The sequence below is a fragment of the Chiloscyllium punctatum genome, chromosome 23 (genome assembly GCF_047496795.1).
Source record: "Chiloscyllium punctatum isolate Juve2018m chromosome 23, sChiPun1.3, whole genome shotgun sequence".
Taxonomy (NCBI): domain Eukaryota; kingdom Metazoa; phylum Chordata; class Chondrichthyes; order Orectolobiformes; family Hemiscylliidae; genus Chiloscyllium; species Chiloscyllium punctatum.
In genome coordinates this window covers 76054936-76069376 of record NC_092761.1, presented here as the reverse complement: position 1 = coordinate 76069376, position 14441 = coordinate 76054936, and the positions used below count along the sequence as shown (strand labels likewise).

General features: G+C 41.5%; 1 long non-coding RNA gene across 1 annotated transcript in view; it reads right to left on the bottom strand.

Annotated features, from left to right (window-relative positions):
- The window catches only part of LOC140493993 (uncharacterized), a 131772-nt gene extending 117961 nt beyond the window's left edge, over nt 1-13811 (bottom strand). Inside the window, exons 1-2 of the long non-coding RNA XR_011963824.1 lie at nt 13694-13811; nt 738-950 (exon numbers count right to left, since the gene is read on the bottom strand). This is a non-coding gene — a long non-coding RNA (uncharacterized lncRNA). The remainder of the gene's footprint in view (nt 1-737; nt 951-13693) is intronic.
- Between the last annotated feature and the right edge of the window lie 630 nt (nt 13812-14441).

Sequence of the window (14441 nt, the reverse complement as noted above, 5' to 3'; positions counted from 1 at the left end):
TTAGTTGCAGATGAACTGGCAGCAAGTAATGCTTACAAAATGAGATTTGGCCAGCAACAAGTAGCTAATTGTTCTGGAGAATAGTGATTAGTTGCCCAGGTCTTCTGGCTCTCAATAAACTATATGATTTGCTTCTAAGTCACAGAACACCTTATCGGTTTGAATGAAATATTAGTCATCTTTAGACCTCCAGAAAAGGAAAGTCTGTCTTCGTCACTGTAATAAAGCAGACCCAAAGCCTGAAGAAAGCCACTTTATTTTCCCTTAATTGATGCAGGCTATTGTTTTTAATCAATAATTCAGATACATTTATAAGTTGCAGATCAGTCACTCTGTACCCCCTGCAAACATTTTTAAAATTAAAATAAATGAACTAAAATTACATCTATTGGGAGCTGCAAGATTATGAAAATTCCTATTTCTAAACTAAATCTTCAAATGGTTCTGGTAGACTATATAATTTGGACATACAGTTATCAAAAGACAGGCCTTCAATTTATGTATCATTGGAAAGATATTGAAATTAAAATAGATCTAAATCTGAGTTACTGCATTACTTAACTTACTTTTATTGTTATTTTGGTAGTTAACTCATCTTTATAGTGAATGTTCATTTTTTTTTGCGATTGATTCTTATTGTAAACAAAAACATTTACTAGAATATACAGAATAAATTATCATCTCAACTACATAAGGCATATTAATTAAGGACAACAGATACTTGTGAACATTATCACCTGTAAATTCTCCTTCAAGCCGCACGTCATCCTGACTCAGAGCTTTATCTCCCCATTCCTTCTGAACCAAATGGAGGAACTCCCTTCCAAAATGTATTGTAAGTGCTCCTACACCTCAAGGTCTGCAGCAGTTCAAGAAGCAGCTCATCACCAACTTCTCCTGGGCAATTAAGGATGGTCCAATAATGATGGCCCAGTCTGTAACATTCACATCTGGTGAGTAAAGAACAAAATTGTGAATGATCACAACCATCAAACCTGCCCCTCCAATCAAAGGTGTTCTCTATAACCATTGTGCATCGACAATAACTAAGCAGGTTTATTTCAAACACAAAGATGTATTTTGTTAAAATAATCATTTAAATCTGTAAAGTTCAAAATGATGATTAGCTTTTTATCCACGCAATAAAAAAAGCTCATACTTTCCTTCGTTTAAATTCTTTCTCATGTTAACACATGTCGCCTCAAAGCTCCTAACGCATGCCTCTGGAAACCAACTTGAACCCAAAGCCTTTTGATTGCGGGACATTAGCAACTAAGCCATGGTTGATACCCAAACTGTATTTAAGTTGTAAATTTAAGCTTATGTACTAAACTCAGTTAAAACACAAAGTACCATGAATGTTAGGCAACAGCTCCTAATAATGCACCTGCACTAAAATGCCAAGGTCTTGTTGTCAAAAGTGCTTGATTTGAACAGCCTGTAGCAAATTAAAAAAGGGAAGCATCACTGAATTAACTACTAGACAATTTTTTACACCTTGACAAAACCCTGTGTTTAATCACAGAAAACTTACAGTTTGGAAACAGGCCATTCGACCTTTTGAGTCCACACCAAACCTACAAAGAACATTTAACCCAGACCCATCCCATTACTCTATGGGCACTTTAACATGGCCAATCCACTTACCCTGCACATCTTTGAACTGTCAGAGGAAACCTGAGCACCCAGAAGAAACCAACGCAGACACAGGGGAGAATGTGCAAACTCCACACAGACAGTCGCCCAGGGTGAGATCAAACTCAGATCCTTGGTGCTGTATGACAGCAGTGTTAAACCACTGAGCCATTGCCAATGTTGCTGAATGTAACATGCCATATCCTAAAAAATAAATTAATAGCTTCACATGATACTTCATTTACTACACCCCTTCAAACACCTAATAATAGTCTTTTCTAACCATGATTTTTTACCACACATTGATAACTTCATCTCACCCTTACACGTTTAGCACAACTGCAAAATGTACACCCAAATTTCATAGTTTGCACACACCACTACCCATTCAATTGCAATAGTCACTCCACCCAAATACTCCACACCACATACACTGATACATGTGACTTTCTCTTGGCACAATACGGTAATCTTCAATCTTGTATGCTGTATTTCAGGAGCTTTCCATTTCAACTTGTCATTGGGGCAATATATAGGAGATCTAGACCAGGCAAGACCATACACAAGACAAGCAATAAGGATCGGTATTCGTAGCATCATAGAGTCATACAGCATAGAAACAAACATTTTGGTCCAACTCATTCATGCCAACTTAAACTGAACTAGTCCCATTTGCCTGCTATTGGCCCATATCTCTCTAAACCTTTCCCACTCATATACCTGTCCAAATGTCTTTTAAATACTGTAACTGTACCCACCTCTAATGCTTTCTCTGGCAGCTCATTCCATACCCACACTACCCTCTGCATGAAAAAGTTGCCCCTCAGGTCTCTTTTAAATCTTTCCTCTCTCACTTTAAAGCTATGCCTTTTAGATTTGGACTCCCCCACCCATAGCCATTCACCTGATCTATGCCCCCCATGATTTAATAAACATCTATAAGGTCACCACTCAACCTTTCATCATTGCAGTGATCTGTAACATCAGGGTGGCAGAGGTGTGACCTTGAACAATGGGCTTATAGAGTGTGTTCAGTGGAACTGGATTTGAACAATGTAATCACTGGCAGCCTGATTAGAATGGGAATGTGCTAATACTGAAGCAAAATATAGTGAATATTAAACATATGAAATAAAAACAGAAAATAATTGAAATATCTAGCATCTGCATAGTAAAGGAATCTTCTAATATGCTGGATTTAGTCAGTCCAATGTGGGTCTCACTCTTTGGTCTTTGAACCAGTGGGGACCTCAATTAGTTAAATAGGGCTGGTGGCACAACAGTATTAAGTGGTCCTCAGGTGGTGGAAGTATCATCCACTGAGATCAGCTTGCCATTTAGAGGCTGGCATCTCTCTGTTGCTCACCAGCATCACCAGTAGCCAGGGGCTAGTAATGCACCACCAGAGACCTAGAAGACCAAGAAATGGCACGGGAGCCAGAGAAGAGATTACTAAGGGCAGGATAAGGATCAAAGAGCAGGTGTCATGGGTAGAGGTTTGCACAGAGTGTTGGAGGCAAGGATGGGGTGAGGATGGCTTTTAATGCCTGATGGTAGTAGACTGTCCTCTCACCAGTACCCCTCAGACAGGCTTGCTCGTCCTTTTAGGGGTATCGGAAATCCACACAGCTCTAAATTAATCTTGATGTGGAAGTGCCAGTGCTGGACTGGGGTGGGCAAAGTTAAAAATCACACAACACCAGGTTATAGTCCAACAGGCTTATTTGGAAGTATTAGAAGCAGCAGCAATCTGATAACTAGGACTTCCAAATAAACCTGTTGGACTATAAGCTGGTGTTGTGTGAATTTCAACATTTAATCTCTCAGCTCCACCAGAATACAATGGGCTCAGGGATAATGGATACCAATTCATGAGCTTTATTCAAGAAGCTGCTGGGGGCAAGGAATCTCACTTCAGTTCCCTCCACCCTCCAACAATTGAGGGAGGTTTGCCCATGGCAAAAGACAGACACAAAATCCAACAATCCAAAATCCAAATCTCCAACAATTAAGTAGCTCCAACCCCCACAGTGATGAACTGCATGACATCCACCTCAATATTTCAGGTTTGTGACACTTCTTCAGAACTGAGAAATCGAGAGATAGCAAAAGTGGGTGGAAAGGTAGGGTTCAGCTAGACATTCAGCTATTATTTTTATTGAATAGCAGACCAGGCTTAAGGGCCATTTGATCTATCCCTGCCCATTTTTTTTATTGTGATGTTCATATTATTCAAAATGTTTGGAAAATAAATTCTGGAGAGACTCAAGTTTAAAGTTAGCAACAAAATGTAATTAAATTTTAGAAGACTTTTTAATCTTTATGATTATACTATCATCGATTTTAAATAGCTTGCCTGAATTTACAGTGAATCCAGATGGCTGGAAGGATGGAGTGAAGTGTTTTACTTTGCAATAAGAATATAATGGGAAACAAATGGCAAACATGACAGAAATTCACTGACGTATAAAATAATTTGCTGGTGATGGAATAGTTAGTTGCAGATGCTCTGTGCCTGTTGCAACCCAAGTACAACTTGTAACTCCTGACTGAACAAAAATGAAGATTTAGGAATGAGAAAATGACAGCAGCAAATGTTTACATTTTCAAAATCTTTGAAATGCAAATACAGTAAGTTGAAGTATAGCAGTAAACCCATGTATCTTCCAATGGATTCCTGTTGGGGCACAAATGACTGCCTTGCAATCTGCTACAGTTCCCAGCCTCATTATCTTCTGTAAACTGTGAAATAACTCCGCAAAGGTCAGTATCTCCTCACAAATCACCCTTCACTTACACATGCAAAGCACATGACACAGATCAAGCTAACACAGAGCTGACTCCTAGAGTAAGCAGAAAGCAGACGCTCCAGTTAATACCTGCCAGCCAGGACTCCCTGATTGAAGCAAGTTAACAGCCTCAATCTGGGAATTCATATTGTATGAGATCCACCTGGCTGACATCATTCCAGTGACTACATCCCTCCCTCTCTGAATCCTGGGATGTCGGCCCGTGCTTTTCCCTGTAGCTTCTCCTCGGGCATTTTCACACCAGGTCCAGTTTCTCAGACTCTGCCACAGACACTGGCAGTATGTATTGGAATGTAGCCCACCTATTGCATCTGGAGCGTCTTAGCTGAAATTCATCTATTTCAGGCGGTAACGGCATTGAGGCGGCGATGTCTGCCATGTCCATCTCGTCCTCAGAGGTATCTTCGTTGCTAGGTGGACGGGGAGAACTCATGGCATCTGTCAGCCTAGCCAGATGTTCTGAGGGGTTGAGTATATTTTGCTCCTGCCCCATTTGCGAGATTGCAGCTTTCATGTGGTAGACCTGCTTGTTGAGGACTGCCTATCCTACCTAAACGTTTTACATCATGGAACCTGACCTCACATTGGCCATGCCTTTCACCATGTAGGGCCATTCCTGTGATTTCACAACCAAACTCCGTACCCGAAAGTAAACTAGCTTTCTTGCTTAGGGAGTCTTGTGTCCAACATTAGTGCTCCTGATGCCTTTTCAACACGCTCTCCCCAGGTCCAGAAAGATCAGATTTAATCTGGTATGGAGGCTTCTCCCCAACAACTCTGCTGGAGCTATCCCTGTTGTCACATAAGGGACGGCCCTATAGTCAGACAGGAACCAGGACAGTTTGGTATCTAGTGGAGATGCAGGCTGTTTCTTTAAGCCTACTGCCAAAGTTTGGACTACTCATTCTGTTAGACCATTGGACCATGGATGGCACTGAACTGACCTTACATACCAAATGTCATTTGACTTTAGGAAATGCTCAAATTCCCTGCTGGTAAGTTACAGCCTGTTGTCTGTGACCAATACCTCCAGAAGCCCATGCATTGCTAAAGATGCTTGCAACTTTTCAATAATCCCCGAATTTGACGAATAAACTCTACGCATGTCCAACCACATTGAATAGGTGTTCACAATGACTACAAATATAAAGCTCAAGAAAAGACTGGCACAGTCACCATGCAACTGAGTCCAGGGTTTATCCAGCCATTCCCATGAATGTGGGGGAGCCTCTGGCAGTAAGTTTTGTCCTTGTTGGCATTCTGGACAATGCCCCGCAAATGCAGCTATGTCTACATCCAATTCTGGCCACCAGACATTATTTCATTTTAGAAATTCCTGGATGACCCTGGTGGAGTTCAACCAGGAACTGGCGGTGACCTTTACTCGGGAAAATCACTCTGGCTCTCCATAATAATGTGGTGAGCTAGTCTTGCCTGGTCCAGAAAGGTTTCAATTCTGTTTGTGATTGCCATTTTGCTTCCTGCATCACCACCAGCTGTTTTAGTTTTGCCAAGACAGGATCTTTTTGCGTCCACAGTCTAACATTGTCAACGGTGACTGGAAGAGTGTTCAGAAAATTTCAAACCAAAATGGACTCTTCGAATGGTGACCCCACTAGTGGTGTACCTACCAGTGGGAGGTAGTTCAATGCATCTGCATTTGCCACTTGGCCTCCTGGATGGTGTTCCAACTTGTAATTGTATGCTCTCAGAAAAAACAGCCCAATGCTGAATTCAGCCTGAAGCTATGGGCTGCACGGTCCTACCCTGGTTTTTACCTCTTTAAGTATGCCTCACATGGGTTTATGGTGCATTACTATTACAAATTTATGTCCATCAATATAATTGTGGTTGTTTTCACATCAAATATGACTGCCAAAACATTCTTTTCTACATGGGTGTCCCTTCGTTCATCACGTGACAAAGTCTGGAAATCATATGCTATTGGGCATTCCTCTCCAATTGACTGCCAGGGAGCCAACATCACACCAATAATGTGTAGGGAAGCTTTGCATGTCGGCACCACATCTCGCTTGGGATCATAGTGGGCCAATCCTTTGGACGGCGATAGCTGTCTCTTCACTTCCCTAAAGGCTACTTCTTGGCTATGACACTATTTCCCATGCTGACTCTTTTTCATTTGCAAAGATAAGGGTGCCAGGATAGAGGCCAGATTAGAAATGCAATAATTCACTAGTCCAAGGAAAGACCTAAGCTCTGGTAGAGATATGGTAGCTGGGACATCTTTGATTGCCATCACTTTATCTGGGTGTAACCCAGTTTAGTTGACTCCTTCGACTAGGTAGGTCACTTGAGATGCCTGGAACACATTTTCCCCCATAGGGTGTACCCCCACCTTGGAGAAATATTTAAGCACTATGCCCAAGTTCTTTAAATGCTCTTTATTGATATTCCCGGTTATCAGGGAGGAGAAAAGTGAAGACTGCAGATGCTGGAGACCAGATTTGAAAAATGTGTTGCTGGAAAAACACAGCAGGCCAGGCAGCATCCGAGGAGCAGGAGAATCAATGTTTCGGGCATAAGACCTTCTTCAGGAATAATTCCTGAAGAAGGGCTTATGCCCAAAACATTGATTCTCCTGCTCCTCGGATGCTGCCTGGCCTGCTGTGTTTTTCCAGCACCACATTTCTCATTCCAGGTTATCAGCAAATCATTCAGATTAATGATGACCTGGACTAAACCTTGTAAAATGTTCTCAATCATCTGCTGTAAATTGGCATAGGCTGATGATACCTCAGAAGGGAGTGTCGTTTATTGGTACAAACCCATTTTGATATGAATTGTAGCATAACTCTGGGAATCCTCATCTCATCGCAATTGCAGGAGTACATGGCTCATGTTCAGTTTCATGAAAGACAGCCCTCCTACCAGCTTTGTATATAAGTCCTCTATGTGAGGGATTGGGTATTTATCCAGCTGGGAAAAGCCATTCACCATTTGTTTGAAATCCCCACAAAGGCGAACCAACCCATTGGGCTTCACAATCTGTGTGACTGGTGCTGCCCATTCTACAAACTGGACTGGGTTAATGATTCCTTTGCTTTCCAGCCTCCAGATCTCTGCCTGTAGTTTTGCAAATGGCACCAGGCTGACCTTGCAGAATCATGGAATTGCTTCTTGGTCAACATGGAAGGTGGCCTTGGCCCATTTAATAGTCCCTTGACCGCCCTGAAAACTTCCGGGCATTCAATTAGTATTTCATTAGGCATTTCTCTTTCTTATTTATCTCTTCACTCTGCAGGCACCCTGCCTCTATTCCTGATGAAGGGCTTTTGCCCGAAACATCGATTTTCCTGCTCCTCGGATGCTGCCTGACCTGCTGTGCTTTTCCAGCACCACTCTAATCTAGACTCTGGTTTCCAGCATCTGCAGCCCTCATTTTTACCTATTTCACTTAGGCAGCCATTTTATAACTGAAAAATGTTGAGCTAATCGAGTTGAATCTTTCTCAACCCATCAGGTTTGGGCCCGAGCCTTTTATGAAAACCAGTGGTAACTGCACCAGTTGCTTCTCATAACAGACTGGAACTGAAGTTAAACCCTCAATCTATAAGGGTGCCCCAGTTCTCAGCCTGGCTGCAATCTTACTCAAAATTAGGAGCTGGAGTCCAGAATGACTTTGGTTAAAGACTGGTCCCACAATCAGTGAGACAACTGTACCAATATTTATGTCAGTTAGGACTGGGTGACCATTTAACCAGACACTTATTTTGACGAAGGGTCACTGGACCCTAAACATTAACTTTGATTTCTCTTTACAGATGTTGCCAGACCTGCTGAGCTTTTCCATCAACTTCTGTTTTTTTGTTTCTAATTTACAGCATCTGCAGTTCTTTTGGTTTTTGTTTATTTTGATTGGTTCTGATTTGGACGTTGCTAAATAGTTTAATTGTTCCAAATTAGATATGGGTGGACTTTCCAGGGTGTGCACTCTCCTGGATACTGGCCTATGTGTTCTCTTACTCAATTCAGGAACACTTTTGTTGTCTCAGGTCTGCGTACCAGCAGCAACTACAATGGCTATGCTGGCTCTGATCGTTGAGAAAATTTTAACTGTTTGGCCAAGACTTGGTCTTCTTTTGGAGTTTTGCTGCACTCTGACCTCAAGTCGCTCTGTTCAGGATATGTCGTGCATGAGGCTATGCAATTGCCTTCAGTCAAGTGGTGTTCTCCAAGCTCAGTCAGCCTGGGGAGAGTGTCTACTTCCATCAGTATACCCTGTAATTCATAAGTTCCACTTGTCGCCCTTTTGAATGTTAAAGCCAGTTGTAGTGCCTGTTTGAACTCTGGTTGGGCTTCAGTTAGTGGATGGTTTTACATGGTCGCCTCATCAATCCCTCCTACCAAACAGTATGGCAGCATCTCATGTACGGTTAAATCCCAATACAGATTCTTCTGGTTCTCAAATGGTTGGGTAAAACTGAGAGTGTCTCAGAATTAGAGAATTGGGTATCGTAATATTCCTTAGCTAACTTTGTCAACTCTTGAAAGATTTTAGTAGCTGATGCCTCTGAGAAAGTTAGGCCCTTAATAATCAAAAGAGCTGGGGGTCCTCACACTGTTAGGAGAGCTACTCGTTACTTCTCATCTGCTCCAAAGTCATTTGCCTCATAAAATAAAACATTCTTTCCACAACTGGGTCCATTCTTTGATGGCAGGATTGAACAAGTCAAGCTTCCCCAATCGTGGCATGATGCCAGAAATGCTAACCCCAACTCAAAGACAACTACTTTGAGCAAATCTCTTAGTGTGTGATTGTCTCTCACCACCACTGAAGTGACTCCACCAAGGTCAGTATCCCATCACCAAGTTATGGGCTCAGTCTCGTCACCTTTATTTCCACATGCATAGTACATGATACGGATCCACCTTGCACAGAGCCAGCTCCTAGAGTGAGTAGAATCGCTGACACTTCTGTTTATATCCAATGTTTCAAAATTCATCCAAGTACTGAGAAAATTAACCAAACCAAGCCTTGGTAATAGCCCTTGCTGCAAACACAATAAACTTCCTTTGATAAGGTAAATCTGTGGGTGGGAATAAAGTAATTACTCTAATCATCACAACTTTCAGATATAACTCACACTGCTTATGATCTCCTAGCATTTCTCACTGCACCCAACTCTCTCATGATGCTCAAAAAGACAACATTTTGTTGGAACTGTGAGTAATGCTTTGTCAAACAATAAACTTAAAATGTGGACTAAATTGCCAGATAGTGTAATGAAAGCTAAAAGGATGGAATCATTTGGGGAAAAAAATGTTCAAATATTTTTCACTCATGAAGGAAAAGACATAAAGTCTGAGGGTAAAGTAAGGACAGCCAGATGTGCATTTGAGTTGGAAGGAAAGCATGCTCTGCAGCTACAGGGATGGCTTGGCTGAGAATGGAAAGAAAGTAAAACAGCTATTCTCCACATCATTACTGCAGATCTTTTGATTTAATGCATAAGTGTCTTCCTTCCATTTTATCTTGATTTTCTTCTTCCTATTGATGGAGACTGCTGTTTATTTTAGAATTAGTGCCATATCTGAGTTATGATCTGAATTATATGTGCATACTAACTTGTTTTTCAGGAGTTTTATAAATTATGTTAAAATAGCTACTGCATGGTTTTCTTACGGTTTGTTTACTGTTGTCTGAGTCCACACCCAGAGTTAGGTTATCAAGTGCAATGAGCATCAATAGTCGATAGATTAATGTAATTAAACACCAAACAATTCAATCCTACTGTGAAAACTTATGAGTTTAAAGAAGAGGCAATCTGATGGCATGCTTTGTTATTGTACTTATTGTGCTTTTACTTTCTGATAGGATTTTTCAGCCTATGGGGTTGGGAAATCTTTGGTAACAGAAAGTTATAAGATCATTCCAACTTTCCTTTGGAAGTGGAATTTTCTGATGTCAAGAGGTATATTGCCAATGTTAAAATCCAGAACGTTTTGAAAATAGGACAAAATAATTAAATTCCTAGAAATCAAATCCACCACTGACCTATTTTAAAACTCTGTAAGATAAGGAAAGAAATCTATTATTCTAATAGTTATTAATTGGATCAATATTTGGAAGACTTGGGTTTAACTTAGCTGTGATGGTGAGATCCTCATTATGCTGCCAAGTAAAAGCTCCATACAGGATACAATATCAACCCATGTGTTTATGTGATAGCTCTCTGTCTACTATTTTAATTCAATACCAACAGAGGGATTTCCTTTTTTTTTAACCATTATTGCACAGACACTACAAGATATATTAATCTTGACAATGCAAGAGGACAATTGTTAAGAGCAGTGTCAATTGTATTGCAAGCAAAAGAAACATATTTTATTTCATTCACCATTGAGCAAAAGGACATAAAACTGCAAAGATATCGGGACATACAGCACTCCGATATGTAAGCACAAAAACAACTCCACACTGACTCGCCAGTGCTGAAACCAAGTGGTCTTTCAGATGGGATGTATAACTGAGACTCTGCCTATCTTCTCAAATGAATATAAAAAATCTTATGGCTCTCTTTTGACGAATAGCAGAGGAGATATTTTCCAGTCGCCAATATCAATCCCTCAATCAACATCACAAAACAAATTATCTGGTTGTTATTACATTGCTGTGAGCAATTTGGATGCTGTGTTTGCTATTGTGTTATACAGCACAAAAAAGTTCCTTTGGCCATCAAGTCTGTGCCAAGCTATCTACACTATCTTACAACATATGTTGAAAGTGCCTCATTAGAGATAAAGCACTTTGAAGGATACTAGAGACATGAAAGTATGCAAATTCTTTATAGAACATAGAACATAGAACATAGAACAATACAGCACAGAACAGGCCCTTCGGCCCACGATGTTGTGCCGAACTTCTATCCTAGATTAAGCACCCATCCATGTACCTATCCAAATGCCGCTTAAAGGTCGCCAATGAATCTGACTCTACCACTCCCTCGGGCAGCGCATTCCATGCCCCCACCACTCTCTGGGTAAAGAACCCACCCCTGACATCTCCCCTATACCTTCCACCCTTCACCTTAAATTTATGTCCCCTTGTAACACTCTGTTGCACCCGGGGAAAAAGTTTCTGACTGTCTACTCTATCTATTCCTCTGATCATCTTATAAACCTCTATCAAGTCACCCCTCATCCTTCGCCGTTCCAACGAGAAAAGGCCGAGAACTCTCAACCTATCCTCGTACGACCTACTCTCCATTCCAGGCAACATCCTGGTAAATCTTCTCTGCACCCTCTCCAAAGCTTCCACATCTTTCCTAAAGTGAGGCGACCAGAACTGCACACAGTACTCCAAATGTGGCCTAACCAAAGTCCTGTACAGCTGCAACATCACCTCACGACTCTTGAATTCAATCCCTCTGCTAATGAACGATAATACTCCATAGGCCTTCTTACAAACTCTATCCACCTGAGTGGCAACCTTCAAAGATCTATGTACATAGACCCCAAGATCCCTCTGTTCCTCCACCTGACCAAGAACCCTACCATTAACCCTGTATTCCGCATTCTTATTTGTTCTTCCAAAATGGACAACCTCACACTTGGCAGGGTTGAACTCCATCTGCCACTCCTCAGCCCAGCTCTGCATCATATCTAAGTCCCTCTGCAGCCGACAACAGCCCTCCTCACTGTCCACAACTCCACCTATCTTTGTATCATCTGCAAATTTACTGACCCACCCTTCGACTCCCTCATCTAAGTCATTAATAAAAATTACAAACAGCAGAGGACCCAGAACTGATCCCTGCGGAACTCCACTTGTAACTGGACTCCATGATGAATATTTACCATCTACCACCACTCTCTGACTTCGACCGGTTAGCCAGTTTTCTATCCAATTGGCAAAATTTCCCTCTATCCCATGCCTCCTGACTTTCCGCATAAGCCTACCATGGGGAACCTTATCAAATGCCTTACTAAAATCCATGTACACTACATCCACTGCTCTACCCTCATCCACATGCTTGGTCACCTCCTCAAAGAATTCAATAAGATTTGTAAGGCAAGACCTACCCTTCACAAATCCGTGCTGGCTGTCCCTAATCAAGCAGTGTCTTTCCAGATACTCGTAAATCCTATCCCTCAGTACCCTTTCCATTACTTTGCCTAACACAGAAGTAAGACTAACTGGCCTGTAATTCCCGGGGTTATCCCTATTCCCTTTTTTGAGCAGGGGCACAACATTCGCTACTCTCCAGTCCCCTGGTACCACCCCAGTTGCCAGTGAAGACGAGAAGATCATTGCCAACGGTACTGCAATTTCCTCTCTTGCTTCCCACATAATCCTAGGATATATCCCGTCAGGCCCGGGGGACTTGTCTATCCTCAAGTTGTTCAAAATGTCCAACACATCTTCCTTCCTAACAGGTATCTCTTCTAGCTTATCAGTCCGTTTCACACTCTCCTCTTCAACAATACGGTCCCTCTCGTTCGTAAATACTGAAGAGAAGTACTTGTTCAAGACCTCTCCTATCTCTTCCGACTCAATACACAGTCTCCCACCACTGTCCTTGATCGGACCTACCCTCGTTCTCGTCATTCTCAGGTTTCTCACATACGCATAGAATGCCTTGGGGTTATCCTTGATCCTATCCGCCAGGGATTTTTCATGCCCTCTCTTAGCTCTCCTAATCCCTTTCTTCAGGTCCCTTCTGGCTATCCTGTATCCCTCCACTGCTCTGTCTGAACCTTGTTTCCTCAACCTTATGTAAGCCTCCTTCTTCCTCTTTACTAGACATTCAACCTCCCTCGTCAACCAAGGCTCCCTCACACGACCATTTCTTTCCTGCCTGATCGGTACATACATATCAAGGACACGTCGTATCTGCTCCTTGAAAAAGTCCCACTTCCAAACATGTCACAATTGTAGCCATTTAGTGAACTATCATGTTATTAATGATGCTTTACAAAACATAATAGACTGCAAATTCATTTATGGTTACTCATTCTGCAGATATTAAAGAGGTGTCAATGTAAGGGCAGCTGTGCATGCAATCATTATGCGTTACCTGCCATATTGGTAAAGGGATTCAAAGACGATACTAAAACTCTTACCTCAAATAGGAATTAAGTCTCCACTTGTGTAAAAGAAAAATCAAATGTCTGCTTGCTCTCTGCCTCCCTTTGCAAAATTTGTGGCTGGCTAACTTCACAAAAGAAAGCACGACATAGATGTGAATCCAGCAGTGCCTAAAGGGCATCCACCAAAAAAGAATTACCTGTGCAGCATGGGTCAATCTCCAATTTGGCAGGTATTGCTGAAGACTGTTTTAAGTTCCTGCATCTCCTCCTTCCAATTCCCCTATCTCCTTTTCTCTCAATGTCCTGTAGTCTGAAATCAACATCCCACTTGCCAGAGAGCTGCCCGGGCAGATGAATCACTATCTAGGCCAACATTTAGTTGATCTTAGCACTCAGTCCAGTTTAACTGCTGTCATATGCAGATTTTTAGGAGGAGTTTCAAGCATTTCAAATTTGAAACAAATGCTGCTTGATCCATTCAGCACATGGCCTTCCAATTGCATTAGATGATTTCTTGTGTGTGTGTGTGTGTGTGTGTGTAGTGATCACACTGCAGCTGGTTGAATAAACAGCTGCTGGCAGAGTAGACATTAGGATAACTTAGTTTCTTTCTGGTCCAAGATTCATTTTTGATTGAACGATATGCTTTAGTTCAAAACAAGGTGATGAATGAAGTTACCTTGCTAATTGTGTGTACTTTGCACAAAGTCATTCCATTTTTTTCCCATGTCTTTTTAAAATTCACATTTTTTGTAAGCACAGAAAATGTAAATGATTTGTTCTTTATCTTCTAAGCAACAGTGAGGTTCTTTTTGTAATCATTTTTGTTCAGCTCAATTTGTCAATAGTTAATAACCAATAGTTAATCTCCTTTTGAGAGACTTAGTGATTAAATAGTTGCTGCAAGAAGCAGAATGTGGTGACCTCAGTGTGGGTTTGTAATAT